A 10,676-nucleotide genomic window follows, 5' to 3' on the forward strand; every position below is an offset into this window, starting at 1 on the left:
TCATGGTAAATGTTTGTAAGGCTGGTGATTAAGGGATTTAGAGTCTTCTAACTTCATTCATGGCACAATGCTATTTCTGCTGTTTACCTCATCAGTCGTGTTGGAATATTGAGGCTGTTTCATCCGATTTAAAACTGTTAAATCATTGAGTGATTTGTGGCTTGTAACAGACAGGTGTGTCGAATTGAACCGCTTCTTATTATTAGTATCAACGATGTTTAATAATAATAGTGTCCGGGACCGGGAGTAAACGCCTTTAAGTTTGCGTTCCATTATCCACTTTGCTGCGAAGTTCAAAGTAATCTTGTGAAACTGAAAACGTTTCTCAGTTCAGTCTGAGCACTCACGGTACGCAGAATACGTATATCCGTACAGCTGCATGCGCCACTGCGGCCACGTGCATATCTAAACTAATCTAACCGCACCACCAGAATAAGAGGAGGAGGGAGTTTGGGGGCCGGATGGAGATGATTGGCGGGTCGGTGTGTGGCCCACGGGCGGCCAATTGAATAGCCCGGTCCTACACCATCATGAATAATGAGTGGTTCACACCTGAGGAGACAATGACAATGGGTTAGGGTTAGTATAATGAGCTGCATAATGAGCCTTTCATTCAGGTGTGTCACTGAGCCACAAGAAAGAATGCGAGGACAACAGAATATATATATATATATATATACACACACTACAGAATTGGTTCAGAGTTGGAAATATCTTGAAAAAATTTCTTTTTCCACAAATTGTGTATGCTTGCAAATTGTATAATATCCAAGGTAAACATTTCTAGCAATTGAGCAGTTAATTCTCATAATTCTCGTGATCATAAAACAAGAGGCATTAATTCAACAAACCCTTCCAGGTTCACACGGACATGACTGATGTAGGACTGGACACCATCCTCACTCAACATTTAGAGGAAGGAGAGAAGGTGGTGTTATACGCATCATGGACCTTTAAGATGGACAGTGGTTACGGTAACTAATGTATACTAATCTAAAAAATTAAAAAATACCTTTTAGACAGACGAAAGAGAAAACACAAGTCTGCGTCTGAGGAGGACGTTAACTGTCACTACAAGCTGAGCGTTGCCATGGATACATGAATACATGCTGCGTACCATGAGGAATGACGTCACTCACTCGCTTCGGTGCATTTGATCGTCACTTGTTTCTCCCAGTGTAGCTATATTACATATTATATACATTAGTTACATATATATTATATGTATATAATTTTTTTTTTTTTTTTTTGAGCTGCATGTGCTATTCGTCTGAAGTGTAATAATTAGAATAATATCTTTCCTAAAATAACTTCTTTTGAATAAAACCAGTCACCTTCGCCTGACCAATAGTTTAACAGGTAAATGGTTAGGATACTTTTATTTGTCTTACCTGTGTTATTTTCCACTTTCTTTCCAGCAATGTGCTTTTCCATTCTTCACGTTTTCCTTGGCTGCATTCATCATTTGAAGTCTATGCATTATTTTAGAGCTCCTGAGATTCAACATTATTTTCTTCATGCATGAATAGCCTATATAAACTGTAGCTTATATTCAATTGAATCAATTATCATGTTTTTGATTAAATTATAACACTGAAAACAGACTCGTGATTTGATTACATCTTTAATTAGTGATAAAAGCAGCACAAAAGTTATTATATTAACATTAACATTAAAACACTAACATTTTTAACATGAACTTAATTTTACAATTAATTCAAATATTTTTACTATAGTTTATTTGCATTTATATTTTAGTTTAATTATTCGTTTGTCTGAGAGGCAAGGTGTCAGGTCTGATGATAAAAGCAAACGCATGGGCGACTGGATTTTGCAAGTGTTGTCATGGAAATGGCAGGAAAGGGACGAAATAGGGACGTTCGCAAACTGGCCTGGACAAATGTCCTCAGAACACCCGTCAGCGAACGTTACAAAGTTTTTAAAAAATAAAACATTTTCCAAATGTAATTTGATTAGTTACATTTTCAGAAATTATGCAATTATGAATATTCTATTGACAACCCATAGTTTTAAACAGTAAAAAAATTGCTAAATCCGTAGTTAATATATTAATACTGTAGTAAAACCCATAGTGTCACGGTATGCAGAGAGAGAGAATCCAAAAGGCGAAAAGCAGGTAAATAGCTCTTTAATAGAAATAAGGCAAAGCCGCTATGGCCGATGAAACAAAGGAAGTTCACAATATAAATGTTCTGGTAGAGAGTGTGAGAAACTCAAGCGGCAACTGAAGCGGCAGGTCCGGAAGGCTTGTGAATAGCGAGACCAGGAAAGCTGGTGAGGCGTCGGACCCTCTGCGACTCTCCACGGCCGGTAACTGGGCAAAGCACAAGTCAGGTAACACACAGCAGATACAGACCAGACAGGACAAGACAAGACTGGACTGGACTGGACTGGACTAATCTTCTGTTGGTAGAACACAATAGTCAGCATTTACGTGACGGGCAAAAATAATCCGACAGAGAAGAGGAGAAAGATAGAGCTAGAAATAGAGAGAATTTCATATAAACAGAAACTACAACATAATCATGTCCTCAGTTTTAAAAAACGTTAAGTACTACTAAATGTATAAATGCCATAGATAAAAAAAAAAAAAAAGATAAAAAGAAAGAAAGAAATATAACCAACTCTAAAGCTGATCCCTAAAAAATGACACCCTCTTCATACTGGTCTGGTACTATGAAAACACCATACACACTCAAACATTGTAAAGGAACTTTTACTGAAACAATTAAAATGTTATAAAATGCAGTAGGATAAAATAATGCCCACAATTTAATAAAAGAACACCTTAAAATAAAAAAATACGTTAAACACTATATTGGGCTTTAAATAATGTATCTTCAAAAGTTTGACATACTAAACAAAATTAGTGTCATTCTAGACAATTACTTTCAAAAGAAATCTGAACACAAATTGCACATGTTAAATATGTCAAATGCAAACATTCGAGAGCTGCTTTTCTCTCCTCCTCCAAGCGCGGGTCCCGTGCGATGGGCTCTCTCAATCTTGACCCTGTCCTGCTGCATAGCCAGCGCCGGTGCTAGCCATTTGGGTGCCCTAGGCACAAATGCTTGGTGGTACCCCCCTCCAACTTGCGAATACTCTCTATTCATTCTGTTGAAATCACAAAACATAATGCAAACGTTTGCTTGTCCCTGCTTGATATACAACCACTGATGAACATAGCCTAATCGTTTTGATGAGAGAAAAAAAACTATACGAGAAAAAAAAAACCTATACAAGGGCGGATTTGAACCCACACCCTCTGACACGGCTGGCGAAAGCTCTACCACTGGACCATTAAGATGCACGTTAATTTAGATGGCGGATCTATATATTGGGACTGACAACATGTACTAGGCTACATCTCATTAAACGACAAATTAAACCCCATGTAACCTACTATTTAAATCGATTGCTGGACATCGTAATGTTATTTGCGTCCATCGTCATTGAATTTTGAAATCAGATAGAGCCGGCCCGAGCGCTGCATAATAAGTAGCCACGCCGGCTTATTCAGTGGAAATACACACCGACAATGACACCCCCCCCCCCACTGCGTGCTAGAATCTCCGAATACAGGCACGGAATTAAAATCCTGCCGGTGATGAATTGCTCAGTTGAAGAGTGTAGTCTCAGGTATGAGAGTATCATGTTAGCGTCACGAATGAGTAGTGCTGTAGTTATTTTTCTCGACAGTATAGAGAAAGTGACTAGTTTGGTTCAAAGTGGGGTGGTAATAAAAGATACTTTTACCCCGGTAATACCCTTGGTTCAGCCAGCAAGGAAAGTCACACTGTCAAATGTGCCCCCTTTCATAAAGGATGATATATTATTGGCAGAATTATCAAGGCACGGAAAAGTAGTCTCAAATGAAAAAGATTCCTTTAGGCTGTAAATCGTCCGGCATTGAAACATGTTGTATGTTTTAGACGCCAGGTTCACATGATTTTGAAAAGTGAAACAGATGAACTTAGTGTGGCATTTAAGTTTAAGATTGATGGATTTGATTACATCGTTTTTGTTTCATCTGAGACAACGAAATGTTTTGGATGTGGACGAGAGGGGCAAATAAGACGTGCATGTCCAGAGAAGACTGATGCTGCTAATGTTGTTACTGCTGAGGATGGTGGTGGAGGTGTAGTGGAGGAGCAGGTACAGGATGGTGAAAAAACAAAAGAGAATGTGAGTGAACAGGTGAATGACATGGAGACAGAAGGGATAGATGGGGAAGTGCGTGCTGAATGTAGTGATGTGGTTGAGGCTGTTCTAGAGGGAGGACGAGTGGACAGTGAATCAGTCAATGAAGAATACATTTTCAAAACTCCTATCAAGAGGAAAAGGGCTAAGACAAAGATGGAAAGAGGTGGAAAAAGGGTGGGCTCACTTAATATAAACGGTGCGAGATGTTCAAAAAATGATGTTGCTGTATGAGTTAATAAAACAAAATAATATAGATGTAATGTATGTACAGGAAACTCATAGTGACTGCATGAATGCAATTAACTGGAAAAGGCAATGGGAGGAGAGGCTGTTTTATTTGCAAAAAGGTTTTTGCCTGTATCACGTCAGGTGGAAGAGGTAATAGACGGCAGGCTCATGATAATACAGGCTACTTTTGAAAAGTGTAAGATGGTGTTTATAAATGTGTATGCCCCTACAAATGGTATAGAACGAAATGGTTTTCTTAATAGTTTAAATACAACTTTACAGAGTTGTAAAACTAAGGAATATGTGTTTTTGGGTGGAGACTTCAATCGCACAGAAAATGAAATGTTGGACAGGAACCATGTAGAGCCTCATGTGGCTTCAAGCCGAGTTCTTTGTGAATTGATAGAGACACATAGTTTATGTGATTTATGGAGAGCATTTAATGGTAATGTGAAACAGTATACTTGGTTCCATACAAGAGAGAAGTTTCTTTCCATGGCAAGACTTGATCGATTTTATTGTTTTAAACACCATGTAAATGTTGTGAAAAAATGTGAAATTGTGCCAGTTGGTTTTACTGATCATTTTTTGGTTTCATGTCAGGTGTTTATTGCAAATGTTAAGGTTAAAAGTGTGTATTGGCATTTTAATACTTCTTTGGGTGAGAGACGCAATTTCCCTGGTTTATGAAGTGTGGAAGCTTCCTTCACCTCTGGGCGTTAAAGCTCACTCTACTAGAAGTATTGTGCTGTTTGCAAAGAGAAACAATCTTTCATGCATTTGCGTTTTTCTCCGTTGTTTTATGTGTTCTGTAACAGGACACAGAGTTTTGCCAGTGTGTTCGCTTCATTTGTGATGTTAGTTTTGGGGGAAGTTTCATAGGCCTTTGTTGGGTTGAGTGAGTTTGCTGGATTACACATTAAATATAATGAATAATGTATGTGTGTCTGATTGGTCCAGATGCTACACCTGACAGTTTCCTTTGTGTCTTTTTTATTCAATCAAACATACTGTGTTTGAGAGTAAAACTAATTATTTTGTAATTATAAAATTAAAGATTGCAAAAAAGTCTTCTTAAGGCACAAAAATCAAGAAGTTGATACAATTATTTGCAGTGCATGTAAATCTTTGAAAATCTTTATTTTTCTTTGTGCATTTCAAAGAATTTTCATCACAAACGAACAAATTTTGCTCTTTATTTTTTTTGTCGGGTCTAAATCTTTTGCTTGCGAATGAAGCTGTGTCTCAGAGGGCGGTCTCTACCAACCAGGATGAAAGGCCCTTTTCTATTGGTCACCCTGGATCAAAGTGACAGGTTGACCACGCCCACTACGTTTTCCCGCTGCTGCCGCGCCGCAGTGTCTGAGAGAAGAGCGAGCGCACTTGTAACATGGAGAACGACAGGTCCTTTACTGATTTAATAATATCATAAACTCAGTGGCAAGTGAACTGAATTATTCTCTTGTTACGCTCTCCCATTTAAATACTTAACGTTGGCTAAACCAGTGAAATCAGGCCAAAGGGTTGGGCTTAGGTAATCATGTCTGATCTGCCATAACTTCCAGATTACACTACCCGGAACCATGATTGTGCTAGCAGCAGAAGAGACGGTACATTGACTTTTAACAATATTAGGCTTCAAAATTATAATGATAATATATGTAGGCCTATATAAAATACATAGTATAAATTAGATTTAATAAATTACTTCACATGTTTTCTTTTGTTAATGATATATAGATTAAATTGTTTTACATGCATTTATCTAGCAATACGGTTCCCTGCTGGTCTGTGCCGTGATCTGCCAGTGTTTGTGTGTTTCTCCCTGGTCGCTTCAACAGTCTGCTGAGTTTTCTTCCTCTCACAAAAGAGCTTGCGCGTGGCACGTCTTTTTCGAGATGTCTCGCCCGTGCACTTCTGGTTGCGGTCGGACTATTTCAGAGATTGATGGGCACAATCGCTGTCTTGCATATTTGGGCGTTGATCACGCTAAGGCAGCTTTTGTGGATGAATCATGTTCTCACTGCGGGAATATGACCATCGCAACGCTTCAGTCGAGACTCAATGACCTCGTCAGAGGGAGAGTCCCCTCATCCACACCCTGATCTACGGTCTCCACGAGAGCTGGTACTTCAGCTGGTGGTCAGGGTGACCTGAGGGTGACGGTGTGGAATAAAGCGCCGACGATTCCTCCTCGGCCCACATCCCCCTCTCAAGTGTTGCAACCTGTGAGCTTTCCGACTGAAACAGCGGGACCGTCTTCGGGCGTTCCACGTGTTTCTTTTGGCGCTCCAGACGAAGAGACTATGTCCATCGCAGCATCAGGTGGACAGGATTCCTCTGGAGATAATGATTCGGCTGTACTGCCGCCCTTGGGTGTGCCAGCATTTCCCGAGTCGGATCCCGAGCTGACGGCCATGCTTTCCCTGGCAGCCGCGGCTGGATGATTGGTTTTTGGGCGCAGCCGCTGATCCCCGTCGGCGTCTGCCCCCAATACCTTTCTTCCCGGAGGTGCATGAGGAGGTAACGAGGTCTTGGAAGGCACCCCTATCTTCCTGCGATCACTCGGCAACCTTCTCTGCCTTTCCTCCCCTCGATGGGGTCCGCTGCCAAGGGGTACTCTGGAGTTCCCCTGGTAGAACGTTCTGTCGCAATGCAGCTGTGTCCGCAGAGCGCTTCTTCCCTTGGCATCAAACTACTGTGTGGAAACCATGGTCAAGAGAAAAACTTTATAATTTGACTTCATAATCTAACTTACATTTATTCACACATTCAAATTATGTCCACAAATTAGTAGAATCTACTTATATTTTATTAGTAATGCAATCAAACTTAAATAATTTAATTAAATTGTAATTATTTACAACTTTATTAGATATAAAATCCAGGCTAACAGTGTATACTGTTAATATTAATTATAGTAGCTACATTATATTATAGTTATATTAATTAGATAAGATTATTAGGATTTTTGGATTTGGAATGGACTACTTTTTTAAATTGGTTTGCCCTTTTGGATTTGTTTGCTTTTTGTTTACCCTCGTCCTTTTTCCTGGTAATGGAGCCAGCAAGAAAGAGGAGATCCTCCCCTGTCTAGAAGTATTCTGAAATGGTTGCTCATAATAAGATAATTGTATTATTATTCCTTTTTACTGTCTTGATATAATAATAATCCTCACTAATATGGCTGTATAATATTTCATGTCTATTATTTTATGTTTCATGGTGAAATGCAAATAAAACTAGTAACATTCACTGTACAAAAACCCCCCGAATCAATTCTTAACGTTTCCCACCCCAGACTATTCTGTTGCAGTTTATTACACTTCCTTTCTTAAGCACTGCATTCAACTCAGTCTCACTTTGGTTATTCATACTGTCACTATCCAAACAATTTATGAATAACTAATTAACTGTGTGTGTGACAGTTGTCTCTGCACAAGTAAAGTCAGTCAGAGAAAGATACATATTTTATTTTATACCCAGGCAATGGACCAATGTCTGCTCAGGTCATCGGCTCAGGATTAATTCATTTGTCTGCTATTTCTTTGCACAGAAGCTAGGTGTCACTAGTGATGCTGAATGAAGCTTCGAGTAATGAACCTTTGGCTGAAGCAATGGAGTAATGGGCTGCGAGGTCCCAGTGGTTCAGGAAGCCTCATTTGGCCATCACCATGTAGGGAACTTTTTCCTTCTTCAAAGAAGAGACCAGGAGATGTTGGGATCGCGTTCAAACAGAAGTTATTCTTTATTGAGCGTTGCTGCAGTTCGTCCAACAATCTGACTAACGTAACTTTACATGGTATCGTATAGGCATTCAGTGGGCAGTCCTTAAAGGTGCTGACCTTACACACAGCCTTAGGGAAGACCACTAAATCTAATCATCTAAAGACAATAGAGGCAATTACCCCCAACTGAGATAATGGTACCCCCCCCCCCAAATTGTATAAACAACAAATGGTCACGAGAACTAAGACTATGTGACATTCACACATAGTTCGACTCTCAGTAGGAAGATCAAAGACTAACAAAACCCCTTCAAAGGAAACTATGTTAAATCTAATCAGTAAATGGATGCCCTCATGTTCACCTTGAATGCCCAATACAATATATTTCATCTTAGTTTTTTATGTGATGTTATGTAAGGAAGTAGGATCAGCAGATCTAAAACATATTCTTAAATTTGTAATCCTACAACTACTAGTAGCAATAAAGACTTGTTGATTGAGCTTAAAACCAAAGTTTCCCAATCAGGACTCAAAGTGGTTTGTGGCAAACTTCCGGTGGAATGGCGAGGGAAGAGGTCGCGTTCTACTGAAGCTGCTCACCGTCCCGGATTTGTTATCATGTGAGATTGATATCTCCATTTTCTAATACCGAGACTGTAGTATACTCACCTGCGAACAAGATGAAAAATGCCAAGAACCCTCCTGCGGTCAAATCCCTCTCTTCTAAACGTTCGGAAAAAGCGGCGGAGCATGAATATGCTATGCAAACGGAGCTTGCTAACTCCTCAGCTAAGCGGGGAATAGAAGACTTGACCCCAACAAATACACCAGAAAAAAAAACAACAACAGGAAAAAAAGCCTAAAGATACACCTGAAGAAAGTGCATGTGACGTTTTGAAGAAAGACATTTTGGCGGCTATTAATCAACTTGGACAACGGCTTAATGACCGCATGGACGATATTAGCTCTCAAATACGACAACACAGTGCCATGCTGGCCTCCGTCGCAAAAACAACACAGCTTAACTCAGAAGACATAGAGGTGTGCAAAACAAAAATCAAGTCCTTGGAGCAACAGGTTGGCTCCCTCCTTAAAGAGAAGGGGGACCTGAAAGAAAGGCTGATGGAACAAGAAAGGTACAAAAGAAGATGTAGTCTTCGGATTAAAGGGATTAAAGACTTTTCTAAAAATGGGACGTTCACAGTTATTGCTTTTACCTCCTTAACTGACTTTTTTTTCGTTTTTTTTTTTAATGTGTTCAATGATGCTACTTCATAGTGTTATTTCTTGTTCATCGTTTAATGCAAGGGGTTTAAAAGATTCTGTCAAAAGAAAAGCGATCTTTCTTTTTTGTAAGGGACTAAGATCAAATATTTTCCTTTTTCAAGAAACTCATTCTGATAAGTCGGATGTCAAATTTTGGTCCCAGCAATGGGGAGACAAGATGATATTTAGTCATGGTTCCAATCGCTCCGCAGGAGTTGCTATTTGTTTTTATAAGTTTTATGGTGAAGTTGTTGCACAAAGGACAGATAGTGAAGGGCACTGGGCAGCTTGTGTTTTGAAAATAGAAGAAGTCATTTTCATTTTGATCAATATTTATGGTTACAATAACGAATTTAGAAACAAAAATTTGCTTTACAAAATTACAAATGTTATAGAGGAGCTGAAAACAACCTATGTTACTGATCTTGTTGTAGTAGGGGGGGATTTTAATATTGTTGTAGATGAATGGATAGATCGATGGCCCTCAAAATATACTCAGTGCCATCCAAACCCCATTATTGGTCATTTTATGAACGAAAATTATCTTGTGGATATGTGGAGAACAAATAACCCTAACATAAGACAATTTACATGGTTAAAACCTAATGGAAAAAAATAAATCAAGAATTGATTACTGGTTAGTTTCTGATCCCATAATGCATTTCAAAGTATCTACTAATATTTCTGTAAACCCACTCAGCGATCATTGTGTAATAAGCTTGACCATCTCTAATCAGACTCTTTCAAGGAGTAGGAAGGATTATTGGAAGTTTAACTCATCCCTCTTAAAGAATGATGTTTACTGTCGTGAAATTAAAGAATTAATTTTAGACATCAGCAAAGATACCATTTTATCCCGGTCACAAAAATTGGAATTTTTAAAATTTTCCATTAGAAAACGCTCTATTGCTTTTAGTAAAAGACTAGAATTGGAAAAAAGAGAGAAGGAAAACCATTTGGTAAAAACATTGCTCGATTACTACTCTAAATCGGATTGGTCAGAAGAGGATAAAATAGAAATTTCAAATATACAGACTCAATTAGACCAGTTTTACCTTAACAAAGCCCAAGGCGCATATGTTAGATCACGGGCGAAGTGGATAGAATATGGGGAAAAAAATTCAGCCTTTTTTAATAGGCTTGAGAAACGAAGACAAGAAAAAAACACAATTTCTTGTCTATTAATTAATGGGGAAGACTGCACAGAATCAAAATCAATAGCGAGAGAAA

The sequence above is a fragment of the Scardinius erythrophthalmus genome, assembly GCF_964197995.2.
Source record: "Scardinius erythrophthalmus genome assembly, chromosome: 7".
Taxonomy (NCBI): Eukaryota; Metazoa; Chordata; class Actinopteri; order Cypriniformes; family Leuciscidae; genus Scardinius; species Scardinius erythrophthalmus.